The sequence below is a fragment of the Grammomys surdaster genome, unplaced genomic scaffold (assembly GCF_004785775.1).
Source record: "Grammomys surdaster isolate TR1022 unplaced genomic scaffold, NIH_TR_1.0 238, whole genome shotgun sequence".
Taxonomy (NCBI): Eukaryota; Metazoa; Chordata; class Mammalia; order Rodentia; family Muridae; genus Grammomys; species Grammomys surdaster.
In genome coordinates this window covers 3045742-3062098 of record NW_021604683.1, presented here as the reverse complement: position 1 = coordinate 3062098, position 16357 = coordinate 3045742, and the positions used below count along the sequence as shown (strand labels likewise).

Here is a 16357-nt window from a genome sequence, read left to right as displayed (position 1 = left end):
ATACATACACACACAAGTACACACACAAACACAAACCACACACACACGCACACACACACACACGCACACACACACACACACACACACACATATATATATATACCCTAGGCTGGAAGGTGAGGAGACTAAGCAGTAAACTGTGGGCCAAATGCTACCCAGTGGGAAGGGGGCTGGGGGGCGGAGCAAAGCACTTGGCTCTGCTCCCCCCCTCTCCGGCCTAGTCTGCAAGCCCCCACCAGGTCCCATTACCTCATTAGTCCCATGTTCATTTGTCCTTTACACCCACATGGAGCTTTTCTTTACAATAACAAAGAGGCTTTTTTGTTTTATGAATGGCACAGCGTGCAAATTCACACTCTCCAGAGTGTGAATCAGAGAGCCCTGGGTATAAGCTCTTGGATTTTCTCTCAAGAGGGGGGAAGAGGTTGTGGGAGGGGTGGGGAGGGGGGAGAAGGAAAGCCAGCATTGATCTTATCAAGCGACCATGAACTCCTTCCTGTTTCACTTTGGGGCTACCACCTCCCCCCAAATTCCCATGCAGGAGAGAGTGACGCAGATCACCTTAAGCTGCCCTGTCCTGACCATTCCCCTTATGATCCTAGTGAGCTTTGAAGTCACAGACAGCGGAAGGGCTGATCTACCTTCTGAGGACAGGGTGGACCTGTCATGCCATAGCTTCTTCTGTCCTATCTGCTTCCGGGACAGGAGGGAGAACAGTATAGGGCCTACCCACCCACTGCCAGCCAGGAGTCAACCTCCTGGGTCTTGAGAGCCAGAGGCTTGGGGAGCTTCCCCTCCCCCAGGCTCACAACTCTCCCACAGTCTCAGATTAGTTCGCCAGCCTTGATCTTCTTCCATAGGCAGCAGGAGCCTTGGTCATTTTAGCATTGACCCCAGCTGTCAGGCGATGTCTGGTAACTGTTCCCAGCTTGGGGTAGGTTGTGTTGCAGGCTGCAGACCTGAGGTGGCACATCCTGGCTCTTTCTGGAAATTCCATAACTTATGTCTGTGTCTGCCCATCTCTCTCCTGGGTGTCCCTCCATCCTACATCCACTGGCACCATGTAAGGCATTGCATGCTTCAAGCTCTTTTATAAAGGTCACTTTGATGTTTACAAGGTGTCCTACTTGCAGAAGAGCCGGCAGTGAGAGGGAGGAGCCTTGGTGGAAGGCAGAGGTGAGTTCAAGATATTATGAAGGGTGAGCCTGTTTTCAGAGAGCTTTATACCTGTCTATGGGCTGGGATCCTTTGGACCAGGAGAGGTTGACGGGGCAGGAGCCTTGGCCTGAGAGACAGGAAACTTGCACAGCTGTGTGCATATTTGGGGTGCTCTGCCTACATGGTAGGCAGAACCTGGAGCAGGAGTCAAGGATGGCAACCCACATTGGGAACAGGTGTGAGTAGAGAGGGATGGGTGGGGGGTGGTGGTGGTTGTGGCTAGGCCCGGAAGTGAGGCGATGTGGGGGAAGTGCCTCAAAGGAGGTCTCAGCTCCCAGGCCGGTCAGCATGCTGACTTTTCACCTGCTCTGCCATGGTGCTGGGGTTGTGGAGTTCAGGCTCTGCAAGCGCACAGTATGTCTCCTGTGCCGTGTCCAGCACTGGGTCCTGTCTGGAAGTGAGAAGCCCCCACAGTGACCACTGTGAGCCCTGCCATTGTGCTCACAAGGCAAAGAAACCTGACTGAGTTCAGACGAGGTGGCTGGATCATCACTACTCTAACATGACAGTGGGGACCATTTGAATCCTGCCCTGAGGTCTGTCCTCTCCATCCTCTGACGTCCTGGAGCAGGAGTCCACAGATGTCTTCAGTAAAGGGTCAGAGAGTGAGTGACTTTACTTTGTGGGCCAGATGGTCTCTGTCACAACTGCTCAGCTTGGCCACCACAGCCCAAACTAGCCACAAACAACATATTAACAAACACTAGGCTGTTGTCTACGCTGTCAATGATAGCTCATAGTCCCAGCTCGCTGACTCCTGCCTGAAAGACTCAGGCTTATGGCCATGGAACACACACTGGGTGCCAGACATGTCACAGTCCAACGGGAACCAACGTAACCTTTGGGACTGTGTTCTCACACCAGTGCCCAGGGCATAGAAGGAGCAAGAAGAGATATCAAAACACGTGTTTGAGTATGAGAAGCAAGATCCCAACTACAGGCAGCAGAACACCGTCTACCAGTGTCTTCTGTCCTCCCTACCGGAAGCTTTTGTTCATATCTTCCAGTTCTGTCATGGCCAACGGGCTGGTGGCAGGCATGGCTGAGGACCTGCTCTATTCTCAGGGAATCTGAAGGGAAACCATCTCCTAGGCTCTTAATTCACATCCAAAGTAGTTTAAAACAGCCCTAAGGATGGGTTATGCTTGGCAGAGCCAAGAACCCTTTCATGGCTTAATCCAGCCTTCTGCCGAGCTGGGCACTGCCTGGTTCCATCGGCTCTGAAGGCATCACCCCTATAGTTGTGCACACAGTGTGAAGAGATGTGAGTTTACTCCAGTTACACGAATCTCCCCAAAGGTGTCTCCACTGATACCCACAACCCAAGCCAGTGGCCCCTCTGGACACATTCCACCTGACAGCTGGAGCTTTATCCCCTCAGAAACGTCCCTGCAGAACCGATTCCCGGGACAATTTCCTCCTTTTACAGGCATCCCAATCCACATTCTGTTCAATGTCCCGATCTGTCAGACACCCTCTCTAGGATGCCTTGTCAGGCACACTCGAGGTGTACGTGGAATGAGGCTTATTTCGTTCCAGTCGGATTCAGAGTAAACCTTCAGCCCGCCTTCTTCCCGCCTGTCTCAGATGAGCACTTAAGAGATAGAGCAGGGAAAGGGGAGGGGGTGGAGAGGAAGAGAAGGGAGAAGAGAAGGAGGAGGGGGAAAGAAGAGGGGGAAAGAGGAGAGGAAAGGGAAAGAGGAGAGGAAGGGGGAAAGGGAGAGAAGGGGGAGGGGAGGAAGGGGCGGTTCCTTGTCTCTATTCTGTTGGAAGGTGGATGCTGCACCCACTGGGTAGGCAGAGCTGAGGCCTCATCAGAGTCAGAGGTCTATTCTCCATGCTGCTGCTGCTGTTGCTGCTGGGCTCTGTCATTGACCTGGATGCTAAATGCACCAGTAGGAAGCCTTGTTCCAGAAATTGGAATGCATGAGCTGCATCCAGCCATCCAGCCAGGCTCCTACAGGGTAGCATTCGCTGTCCTGCCAATCTTGTTCCTGCAGGCTAGATGAGTCTCCTTTGATGGCTTTGAAATGGCCACTTGAAGGCACTCAGGCCTTGGTCTGTAAATTCTCCCAGACCGTAGCAGCCGCAGGAGAAAATCCACCTCAATGCTAGGCTTAGTGTTGATGGCAAATTCTCACGATTGAAATGGAGTCAAGGTCACCTGTAGGAGGTGGGGAGAGCATCCCTGTGGCCATTTCTCTGAGACTCAAGTGAGTCAGGTCCTTTATGCAGCTCTGTCCCCTGACGGTGTTCTACAGAGTGGGGCATCTAGCTTGCTCAGTCATATGGGCACAACGATTCCGTGTCCTGAAGGCTGCCCACATGGAAAGACTGGACAGACACACAGATGCACATGGGTACACATACACAGACATGCTGCAGACACCAGGGCCTCCTGGGTCCTGAGAGTCTCAGCCATCAAGGAGATGACTAAACTCATTCATACTTGACCCTTCCAGTTTCTCTCTATTCAAAAACAGACAAACACACACACTCCCTAGCTGTATAGGCTGAAAGAAACATTACGGTAGCCCTGAAAGTTCATTAAGGCAAAGCCGGTGCCTCCTAGACTAAAGAACACATCTTCCTCTGGAGGGAGACGTCCCATGTCTCTTCTAATAATGGGTCCAGTGGGACAGGTAAGCTGGCTGGCTAAGGGAACATCCCTCTGGAAGGCAGATTCACCCGAGGCTATGCTAAAGAGATGGGAGGAATATCTATCCCTTTAATGAAATAACGTACTTTTCCTTCCCAGAATTCCTGCTATTAAGGTAACAGCTGCAGAACTCTCATTGGAGTCTGTTAGATCTGCCCGCCTGTGTCCCAAGCGGAAAGGCTAACTTCCCCTTCTTTTGTCTCTTTCCTTCGAATGTTGGTCAGAGCCTCTGTATGTTTCCTTTGGTACTCGGACTTCCTCACCCTTTCTTTGAAGCCATCCATCTTTCGGCCCTTCGGTTGCCTGTCCTCCACATGGCTGCCTGCTTGCCACACCTCCACATCTAGGTAAAAAAGGCATAGTGTTCTCTCTTCCCTCTCCTTTGGGAAGGTGCCAAGAGTTACCCCTTGCCTGTCCTGGAGTTTGTCCCCCCGCCTTCCTTTCTCCCTCTCACTCTGGCCCAAAGGTTTGTTTGTTTGTTTATTATATGTAAGTACACTGTAGCTGTCTTCAGACACCTCATAAGAGGTCATCAGATCTCATTACGGAGCTACCATGTGGTTGCTGGGATTTGAACTCATGACCTCCGAAAGAGCAGTCAGTGCTCTTAACCACTGAGCCATCTCACCAGCCTGAGTTTGTCTTTTAAATGATCATAAAATTATCCTCAAGCTTTTGAATCCATTCTTAAATTCTTTTACTGTTGAGACTAATAACCCCCAAGATGGGACTCTCTCTCGCTTCCCCAGTTACATGACAACTCTAGCAGGACTTTCTAATGCTTCCAGTAATAAGAAGGAAGAGGGGTCATAGAGGGAAGCCTGAGGATTAGGGCTGGGTTTGGATAAGTCAGTGCACTCTGTAGGTCAAACTGGGACTTCTACAGAGCTTGGAGGACAAGGCATGTCTCCCTTCACACTGGTTTCTTGAAGAGAGGGCTTCATCACCGGACCCAACCCTCAGGTTCCCTCAGAGACCTGGCAGCTTCTCTGTAAGTCCTGGTAGAGAAGAACTTGTTTTTGCTGCTGTTCAGGCTTGGGTGGAATCAGGCAAAGTGATACTGTGGTACTGGGCCAGAGTAAGACTGTGTTCCCTGCTCCCTGGAGGACTAAGGGATGACTGTATCCATGAGGCTTTCCCAGAGGCACCGGCAGTCAGCAAGTTCTGGCTCAGCTACACTGGCACGAGCACGTATCTGTGTAGACATCTGTAGGTCTGTGTCTGTGTATGCGAATGGACATGTGTCTGTGTTTAAGGTGTGCCTGTGCCCATTTTGTACCATGTCTGCTTATACACACACGTCTCTGTACATACATGTATGCATGTATAGTATGTATGTACATGTGACTGCATGGTTTCTGCTTCTGCTCCTATTTTGCTGCTGGCACATCCTGGACGCTAAAAGCACTTGAAGACACGAAGGGAATACCAGGTGATGTAAGGTCCTGGGACCTGGAACTCCCACCATCACCCTGGGGAAGATGTGTGCTCACTACCTATCTATCGTGGTCCTGGGTCCATGCCCCTTTGGTAAAAGTTTTAGATTGTTTCCTGGGAGCTGTGTGGCATTGGCTTACAACAAGATGCAGCAATTTTCAAGGTGAGTCTGAGTCTCCAATGGCTGGGCTCGATCTCCTTCCCATTGCCCACCCAGCTCTTAGCCTGGGTTGGGCATCAGGAAACTCAGTACCAATGTAGGTTTCCTGTTGAGACAGGAGAAGCAGTTTGCCTTACACCTTTCCACTGTGTTAGGGAGAGCTACCTTCCAGCTCTGAAGGCCTCCCTAATGCCAAGTATAGTCACCCAGACCCAGACCAGGAACTGCTGTATCTGTCTGGCTCCACTTGGGCTGGGCCTCTAAGGGCAGCCCCCAGGGCCCTTTGCCTCAGTAGGTGCTCCAAGCCTCCGCAGGCCCCAGCACCTATCCCTGGCCAGTGATGCAGGTATGAGCTGTTGAGTGAACTTTCCAGGGAAGCAACAGCAGTTTCCAGTCACCATGCAGTGGTTCCCGTTGATGGATGAAGATCAGGAGACTGATTTGGGAAGCACCTGCCTGTAAGCAGGGCCTTGATAAGGGGGTGGATGGCTGGATACAGAATCCAGACCAAACCCCTTGGGGCTGTGGGTGAGGTTGTGAGGATTACTCTCCAGCCTGGAGCCAACACCCCTTCTGATAAAGAATACATCTATAACTGTCAATTACAAAGTACTATAACCCTACATTATCTGTTGGAAGCAGGGAACCAGCAGGGTGGAGCTGTACCCCGTTGTTCCTCCGGATGGGCATAGTGGAGGAACCCCCGAAAGGAGGCGTTAAGGAAGGTGTGCTCCCTGGGCTTAGATTGTTCTACTCTGAATCCTCCGTCATATTTCAAAAGAAATCTCATCTTCCTTTCGGTAACAACTTTGTCACAGTGACATAATTGGTTCATTTGTTAGACTGAGTGTTTCCAGGCTGAATGCAGAGGATTTGTTGTTGTTGTCGTTGTACAGAAACAGTCCCACTCAAATGCCACCGGGCTTTGAGGCAGATAAGGCGTTCATCCTCCCCTGCTGGGGTTCATCCTGGTTCTTCCTCTGCAATCACTGGAGTTTGGGGATTTGTGTAGTTGTGAATTGGGCTGCCCAGGGTGCCTGGTCTATTTGGCAGTCCCTGTGGGGACAGGCTGACCTTTCAGTGCAGCTTCCTCTGAGCATCTGATGCTGCTGTGTCTTCAGGACCTGAGTAGGGATGGCCCTCCTGGTAACCTGTCAGGCCCGGCACCGAGGAGCAAGGATTGTAGCTAGTCTTGGTCTTCTGGCTTCTGTACACACTGTTCATGACAGCAGGCTGGTTGTTCTGAGTTACTGTCCTCCCAGGACTGACTGCCTGTCAGTTTTACTCAACACTGGATTCCCCAGAGCTGATAAGGAGTCCTCAGAAGAGGACATCCTGCCCTGAAGAGTGGGAGAGGATCTGGACCTCCCTGGGTAAGCAGTAGGGTATCTACAAAGTGCCCTTTTCTATGGCAGGGAGAAGCAGGAAGCAGGTGGTAAAGAATGAGCAGCCATTTTAAAGGTAGTGCTACTCTAGGGAGAAGGCTCAGTTGGTAAAATGCTTTGCTTGTGAGCATGAGGATATGACTTTGATGCATGCAGGCACACACACACACAGACACACACACACATAGACACACAGACACAGACACAGACAGACACAGACAGACACAGACAGACACAGACACACACACACACACACACACACACACAGAAGGCCAAGGATGGAACATTCATCTTAAACCACTTATAAGACACATGTACTGGGTAAGGAGGGGTACTACATCTTCCAGAAATTGGCTCTACCTCCCTTTTGTCTCTGCAAGGCCCCACCATCAGAGCTTGTGCAAACCTAGCAAGCTACACCAAAATTTCATTGGGTAGGAATAGGGGTCACTCTCCAGAAAGTCACTACAAAGTCTTAGCGGAGATTCTCTCCCTACCTCCTGAGTTCTTCCTGGTCAAACCTCAAAAATGTTGTGTAGAAGGCTAGGCCAAGCCTTAGGGCTGGATGGGAGAGGAACCTGGGGATGGGATAGGAGCCTGGGGATTAGCCTCACAGGCTGGTCAGGGGACTGGTCCCAGTACCCACAACTGTGTTCATCTTCCCTACTTATCTCTACTCTTCCTCATCCAAAAAAGGAAGATCGTCAATAGAGCCTCTGGGTTGGAACCGAACTCAGAGTTCTCTTCCACCAAGTGAGCCATTAGCTGATGTGTAGTAGTTATAGACTCAGCACAGCTACTAATCCTTGTAGGAACTGCTTGCCACGGGAACTTTGCTCACTCGGCTCAGAACTTTCAGTCCGGCATATTGGAGACCCCAGTTAACTGTGGGAACCAAAGCTAGATGTGGTGGTATATGCCTGTAATTCTAGCGCTGGAGAGGCAGAGGCAGGAGAATCAAGAGTTCAAAGCCAGCCTGTGTACAGAGCAGTTTGGAGCCAATCTGGGTTCTGTGAGAAACTAATAAAAAATAAAAACAAAACAAAACAAACAAACAAAAACAAACCTGAGAGAAAAACAACCCCCCTCATACTTTGGGCATTTTGTTGTTGTTGTTGATGGTAGTTATTTGTTTCTAAAGATTTATTTATTTTACATATGTCTACATTGTCACTGTCTTCAGACACACAGGAAGAGGGCACTGGATCCCATTACAGATGGTTGTGAGCCACCATGTGTTGCTGGGAATTGAACTCAGGACCTCTGGAAGAACAGTCAGTGCCTTTAACTACTGAGCCATCTCTCCACCCCAATGCCTTGATTTTTTTAAAATCAAAATGAGCAGTATCAAGTGAGAACTACCCTATTTTATATCTCCTTTCATTTCCTACTGGGGCTCACCCAGAGCTGCAGGTGAATCGGAGTGCAAGGATTTTCTAGAATTTTTTTTTTGCAAAGCAGGAATGGGAAGGCTGGGCTAGAATCCACCTGGAAGAGCTGCCTGGCTAGGGAAACACAGATTCCTGTGGTCCCAGCCAGTTCCTTTGGAGGAAATCACAGCATCACAACTGCAATCTCACCAAGTTAGCACTAATTCTCACTCTCCTGGGGCTGTGAATGCATGGAGGGCTGCCTGAGGGCTGTGCAGAGGACTAGCGGCTCCTCCTGCTGTGGTTGTAGTCAAGATGCATTTTCTCCGACAGATCACCACAAGGCGGCCACAGGTGCCCATGATATTTAAATTGCTTGAATCTGCAAGTCTGATGTAAGTTCCACTGATTCCCATGGTGGCTTCTCATCAAAGAACATTCCAGAACCTGAAGCCTGCCAGCTGCCCCAGACACTCAGGGCTGGGCTATCTTGAAATGCATGTGGCCTACAGACCACAGATTGAGGATGCCTGGCGTAGATGAAATGGGCAAATGCTGAATCCATCAAAACTCCCAAGAAGAAACAGACAATTAGAAGTCTTTATTAAAGAAATCTAATCAATATTCAATAACCTTCTAAAACAGGAAGCACCAGGCCCAGATAGCTCACTGGTGAATCTTGCCAAACACTTACATGAAAGTGACAGAGCTTTCTCTAGTGTCTCTAAGACAGAAGCTCAGGGCAGACCTCAAGCTCACTCAGAGAGACCAGCATTACCCTAGAACCAGAAACACACACACACACACACACACACACACACACACACACACACACACACAAAATGTAGATGACCATCTCTTAGGGACACAGATGCAAAAACCCTCAAGAAAATACTAATGAATCAAACAAAGTTTACACACACTTAATAGTGTTCCCCTAAAGTCCATGTGTTGGAAACTTAATAATCAACAGAGTTGAGAGGTAGGACCCAATGAGAAGGTTTAGGTCTTGAGAAAGGGGCCTCACAGATAGATTAGTTCCATTATCTTCGAGTCAGTTAGCTATAAAAGCAAGTCAGGTCCTCTCACCCTCTCTCTTACCTGCTCCCTTACCCTGTGATGCCTTCTGACACATATAAGCACAAGAAGGCCATTACCAAGCCAGGTATGGTGGCACGTGCCTTCAATCCCAACACTAGGGAAGCAGAGGCAGGTGGATCTCTGTGAGTTTGAGGCCAGCCTGGTCTACATATTGAGGTTCAGGATAGCTACACAGAGACACCTTGTCTCAAAACAAGCAAACAAAAAAGAAGGCTAGCACAGAATGTGCGGTCCCTGGATCTTGATCGTCTCAGTCTTCAGAGCCATGAAGCCAATAAAGTCCTGTTCATTCTAAAGCACCTAGCCTGTGGCAGTTGTCATGACATGTCTGTCCTGGACACTTTATGTCAATGAGACACAAGCTAAACTCATCAGAGAGGAGGAAGCCTCAACTGAGAAAATGCTTCTATCTATCTATCTATCTATCTATCTATCTATCTATCTGCATATCTATCTATCGTCTATCTATCTGCATATCCATCTATCTATCTATCTATCTATCTATCTATCATCTATCTGCATATCTATCTATCTATCTATCTATCTATCATCTATCTTTTGGGTTTTCTAGACAGAGTTTCTCTGTGTAACAGCTCTGGCTGTCCTGAAACTCATTTTGTAGACCAGGCTGTCCTCGAACTCACAGAGATCCACCTGCATCTGCCTCTCCAGTGCTGGGATTAAAGACATAGGCCACCATGCCCAGCTCTTAAGAGCATTTTTAAAAAATTAATGATTGATGGGGAAGGATCCAGCTCACTGTGTGTGGGTGGAGGCACCCCCAGGCAAGTGATCCTGGGTTCTACAAGAAAACAAACTGAGCAAGCCATAGGGAGCAAGCTTGTAAGCAGCACCCCTTTACCAGCCTCTGCATCAATTCCTGCCTCTAGGTTCCTGCCATGCTTGAGTTCCTGTCCTGACTTCCTTTGATGATGACCTGTGATGTGGAAGAGTATGCCAAACAAACCCTTCCCTTCCAGAGCTTTGGCCATGGTGTTCCATCACAGCAATAGGAAGCCTACAACAAGCACAAAAGAGACTCAAGCAACATAGCAAGAATTATACACTATGATTAAATGGGCTCTCCCCGCCCCATGAATGCAAGGATGGTTCCCCTGATCACGATCCACACAATCACTTTAATAGGTGCAAGAAAGGCTTTTGACAAAATTCAAAGACTCTTCATAACCCAACTCTTAGCAAGCTAGAAACAGAGTTAACATCTTACTACTGGTGAGATCATAACTCCACTAAGATGAGGAGCAAGGTATGCCTAGAACCATGCCAACTTAATCTTGCACAAGAAATGCTAGCCAATAAGATAAGACAAGAAAGGGGGAGGGAGTATGTGCATTGGGAAGAAAGAGAGAGCTTTGTGTGTAGATAGCCATATATGTAGAAAATACCAAAGAACTGACATTCTTAGAACTGGTATGGTTATGGTTATGGGAAAGTAAGATAAAAAAAGTTGATAAACAAAATCCAATTGCTTTCCTGTATGACAACAATGAATAAATGAAGTAAAAAAAATACAATACTGTGTCTGCTTGTTTTTAAATATTTTAGTGTGTGTGTGCATGCATACATGTGAAAACTTGTGCATACATACATGTGTATGTGTGGAAGCCGGAAGAGATGTTGGATCTTATGGACCTGGAACTGCAGAGAGTTGTGAGCTACTCAATGAGAATTCTGGGAACTGAACCTGGGTCCCTTCTGCCAGAGCTGTATAAGTTCTTAACTTCTGAGCCATCTGTCCAGCCCCACAACACAGTATTTGTATACTGAGTAATTAATGTAAAAACTTTAAAAATAAAATACTATTTATATCATAGAAAATGAAATATGGACTGGGTGTGGGTCAGTGGCAGAGCGTTTGCCTTGCTATCCCTAGTATCACCCCCCCCCAATAAAACCCCTTGATTTTGTTTTTAAAAACATAAAAGAACCCTGTTGGGTGGTGGTAGAGCATGCCTTTAATCTCAGCAGAGGCAAGTGGCAGAGGCAGGTGGATCTCTATGAGTTCGAGGCCTGTCTGGTCTATAGAATGAGTTCCAGGACAGCCAGGGCTACACAGAGAAACAGATGAAGGGATTGGAGTGATGGGTTGGTGGTTAAGGGTATTCTATGCTCTTGAAGAGGACATAAGTTCAGTTCCCATCATCCATGTTGGGCAACTCACAACATGGCAACACCAGCTTCAGGGGATCTTATGTCCTCCTCTGAAGACCAGTATACACTTGGTATATGCTCACATTGATACCACTAAGTCCAAAACTTTCAACAAAGCTACATAGTCAAGACGGTATGGCCAGTGAAGCCAAGAAATAGACCCACACAGGACTCTGTGATCAAGGTAGGCTGTGAAGAAGGAGAAGGAGTCACCCTTGACAACCATCTGTGAAAGGACGGGTTCTACACCTTCCAAAAACTAATCAAAACTGATCACAGACCTAAGTATTAGGTTCAGAATAATAAATAAGTTGACTAGCCCCATGTTTAATGATGGATACTTCATTATTTATTTAGCTTTCTTGAGACAGGGTCTCATGACTTGAATTCCAGGTCCTTCTGCTCTTTCATCCCAATTGCTGAGATTACAAATATAAGCCGCTATAACCAGCTGAATTTTTAAACAGAAGAATGTTCCATGAAAGAAAAACCAATAAACTGGATCTTATTAAAATTAATAATACTGTTAAAAGAATAAGAAGACAAAACTGAGCATGATATTGTAACATCTGTATTAGCATCAGAAGCCTCAGGCAGGAGGATGGGAAGTTGGAGGCCAACCCTGGCTATATTGCAAATTCCTTTTATAAAACCATAACAAAGATTAAGTAAGAAGCCACAGCCTGGGAGCCATTATTTGCAAAAGACACATCTGATAGGCTGGTCTAAAATATATAGAACTCTTAAAAACAAATAAGAAAACAACGAAAAAAAACAAAGAAAAAAACGAGCAAAAGTCTAAAAAGGAAACTCATGTAAGAACGTTCACTAATGAACAACTAACTATGCACCAGGTGTGGTGCTGCGTGTTAGCCTTTACAGGGCCGGAGGCCTTGATTACTACTTCAACTCTGCTGGGTTTAGACTCACAGGGGAGACACGTTGGTGGGCATGTCTGTGAGGGTGTTTCTAGAGAGACTTAATGGAGGAAAGAGATGTGGAGGGGGCATCTCAGGGTCTAGAGTGCTGAACTGAGTAACATGGGGCAAAAAGGAGCAACCAGAACCCCAGCAGATAAACTCTCCCTTTCTTGATTCTGGATACAATGTAACCCGCTGTTTTACATTCCTATGGCTGAATCCACAGCCACTCTCAGAGCTGTTCTTTCACTTTTCGACCGACCGGATATACCATCAAACGGTGAACCAAATAAATCCTTCCTCTTTTACATTGCTTCCTGTCAGGTCATAGCACTGAGGAAAAAGTAACCAATACAGCAATGGAATAAAACAGGAATGTTCTAAAACAACACCTCCCTCCCCCTCAAATCCCAAAGAAGGTCATCTGGAATGCTCATCATGGCTGGTGGAACACAAAAGAGCAAAGCTGCTGTTGGAAACAGGTGCTCTGTCTTACACAACTAACCTATTCATAACCTAAAGTTACACGATTGCAGTCTTTGTTTTTTTTAACCTAGGGGAGCTGAAAGCTTATGTTCACACAAAAACCTGCATGGATACATTTATAGAAGCTTTAGTCATAATTGCAAATGAGATGTTCTTCATTAACTAAACAATAATGGCATCTAATTCAGTGATACAAAGAGATGAGCTTCCAAGCCAGGAAAAGATATGAAGGATTTTGAATGAACGTCAGCAAAAGGAAGGAGGCTGGCCTGGAAGAGTGCCTTGACTCCAGCTGTATGATCTTCTGGAAAACAAAATGTGGGCTTGACTTTAAAAAAAAAAAAAAAAAAAAAAGGTTGCCCAGGGCTGGGGTAGAGCCCAGAGCATTGGGGGAGGGGGGCAGTACAGATATTGTCCATGATGCATCTATCCAAAGCCACAGAATGTGAAACTCCAAATGAGAGCCCAGTGTAAGCTGTCAATTTTGACTAATTTGTCAACACTTAATTGTGACAATGAACCTCACAACACAAGATTTCTCCAGCAGAGGAAATGAACAAGTTAAGGGAGGGGTAGGGTGTCTCCTGAGACATTGTCTCAAACAAACAAATTACAAAAATCGGTCTAAAATTTTTTTTCATTAAGAGTTGTAACTTTGGAGGCTGGCTCAGTGGTTAAGAGCATTGGCTGCTTTTCCAGAGAATCTAGATTCTATTCCCAGCAACCACATGGTGGCTCACAACCATCTGTGACTACAGTGTCAAGGGGTCTAACACCCTCCTCTGACCTCCTTAGGCATTGTGTGTGTGTGGTACACAAAGGCATAGTGTGTGTGTGTGTCTGTGTGTGTGTGTGTGTAATTAAAAAGTTGTGATTCCCAGCTGTACTCTTGCATTCTACCAGCAGTGGCGAATATTCCAGTTGTTCTTTGTCCTTGTGAGTATCATGTGTGTCAGGATTCTGGCTTGTTGGGTTGTTTGGTTGCTGCTTTGCAGAAGTCTTAGGGCCTGCCTGCATCTTGCAAGAGCCCTGTTTTGTGAAACCCCCTAGTCAAGCTCTCAGGTTAACTGGAGGTCCTTCCTACTACAGGCTACCTTCAGTACTGTGTGCTTCCGATGTACCTTCCCTCAAGCAAAAGAAGTCCCAGGCTTCCTGTACTTCCTGTGTTTCATCTCTCCTCAAGGGCTGGACACCTCAGTTCCTGTGTCTCTGTTTTAGCCTCTTTCCCAGTCTTCCTCGGTGGAACTAGCTGCTTCAGAAACACACACAGTCCTTTCAGGGCCACAGCAGAGAGGCTGGTCAGGGTGACTCTGTAGATGACCAGCTAGGGAAGGAATATTTAAACTGTGTATGGATTGGGAACCAACAAGCATCTTAAAGTGAACTCCCTGTTATCCACAGGTCCCCAGTTGGGTCTGGACAAGGTCCTGACATTCATCTCTCACTTTTGTATATGGCTTTCTCTGGATCTAGTTGGAAGACTGAGGTAAGCCAAGGAGATCTTGGGGGTCCATTCCTTGCTAACTGGACAGGTATAGTTGCTTCAAAATAAATCTGTCTGACAATTTCAGTGTCTCCCCAAAGTCCCATTATCCTGAGTAAGTAACCAGTGAAGGCTGGTTTTGGGTGCAGGTGCTACATGACAAGGATCTTGACCAGACTGACCAGGTGACTGGGTGGATTTAACTCTACTTACAATTCCCCCCAAATCAGCTTGGTGGAAACTCCAGGTCTCTGGAAGTGACTCCCTCCACAGCACACAGTGTTTTGTTTTCCTCTTCTTTCTGTTTTTAAGCGAGACACAGAGGCATACTCCAATTGAGCATGTGCTGTCTTCCACACTTGAGGAGGGCCTGTCGCAGCAGCTCCGAATGGACAGGCAATGGGGGAGCAACAGCTTGTTGGCACCAAAAATCCACACAGCTCTGGTGAAGGGATATCAAGGAGGAGCTCTCTCCATCATTAGAAACAGAACCATAAGAATTCTAGGGACCAAGGCTGGTGAATGTTGGAGAGGAGGCTTTCCTGCTCACAGAGTGTTTTCTGTTTGTTCATTTAATGTATTCAAGCTCACGAGCGCACTAAACACATGACAGAGGAGGAGGGAAGCCTGGAGCCCTTCTGAGCAGGTGGAGGCCAGACGCTGAGATCATTATTGATCATGGATCAGATGCTGGGATCATTACTGGATTGTGGATTAGATGCTGGGATCATTATTGATCATGGACCATATGCTGGGAATGTTATTGGATCATGGATCAGATGCTTGGGATTATTACTGATCATGAATCAGATGCTGGGATCATTATTGATCATGGGTCAGATGCTGGGATCGCTATTGATCATGAATCAGATGCTAGGATCATCATTGGATAATGGGTCAGATGCTGGGATCATTGGATCCCTTAAGGTATTTTCTTCCTGGTTTTCAGATCAGACTCCCACCTCCTCCTGAAATCCACCCTACTCTCCCCTTAGTCGATGTAGTCCTTCATCCTCATGAGATCCTCAGGATGCATGCACAGAGGCAGCTGACAAGGGAACATGTATTGTCACTGCAGTGTGGGATTAGAGGCTCAGCAGTACTCAGCAGCTGTACCAGGAGAGCTGGCATTAGACATCTGCTGGCTGGGCCTTGTCTCTGAGGAAGGAAGATCATGGTTCCAGGCGGCAACACCCCTGTCTATTTTCAAAGTTCACTATTTGCTGAACTCTGGTACTTGAACCCACTTGTTCCCTAAGGAGTCTAGTTTCCTGATGGACCCAGAAAGACAGACAAACCCAGAGAAACAGTGATCTGTTTACAACAGCCCAGTGCTGATGGGCAGGCATAGCTGCACTTAGAAGCATGTTAGAGAGTCTGTACCATATTCAAAAAAGGCAGCAGGGAGCACCCCACTGTTTGACCCACAAACAGCAAAGTAATGAGGAAAGCCTGGACATTTCTGAGTGGAGCGGGCCTACAGGTTTCTGGGAAACTGCAGGCAAGCAGCTAGCATGGCGTCCATCACCCAGGGAGAGTAGATCTGGGTCCCATGGGTGCATCTTCAGGTTCTTTCTTAAACACTCTGTCATCCTCACTTCAAACTCTGACAGGACCCTTTTTAGAGCAGGAGGAATGAGCGGGAGCAGCTCCCGCAGCAGGAATCTGCCTCACAGGCTCCTGAGAACCCAGGCCTCCCCGGGGCTTCCTGCCTTTACTCACTCCATTTCCTGTGGTGCTCAGATTTTATTTTATTTTGATTTTTGAGACAGGGTCTTGCTATGTAGCCTTGTGCTTGAGATTTGACTGCTGACAAAGCAACTCTGCTGACAATTTTGGCCAGTATCAGAGGGCCCACCGGGACGCCCATTTGTGTTGTGAATTAGTTACGAAGGTCAAGGAAAAATGCCATTAAAACCCAGTGGGAAGTCCTGGGAAGGGTTATTCTGGTGTCAGTCACAGAAGC

At 47.4% G+C, this 16357-nt stretch overlaps 1 protein-coding gene across 1 annotated transcript in view; it reads right to left on the bottom strand.

Annotated features, from left to right (window-relative positions):
• Nucleotides 1–16357, bottom strand: part of Ntsr1 (neurotensin receptor 1) — a 39724-nt gene that overhangs the window by 9663 nt on the left and 13704 nt on the right. The window lies entirely within an intron of this gene.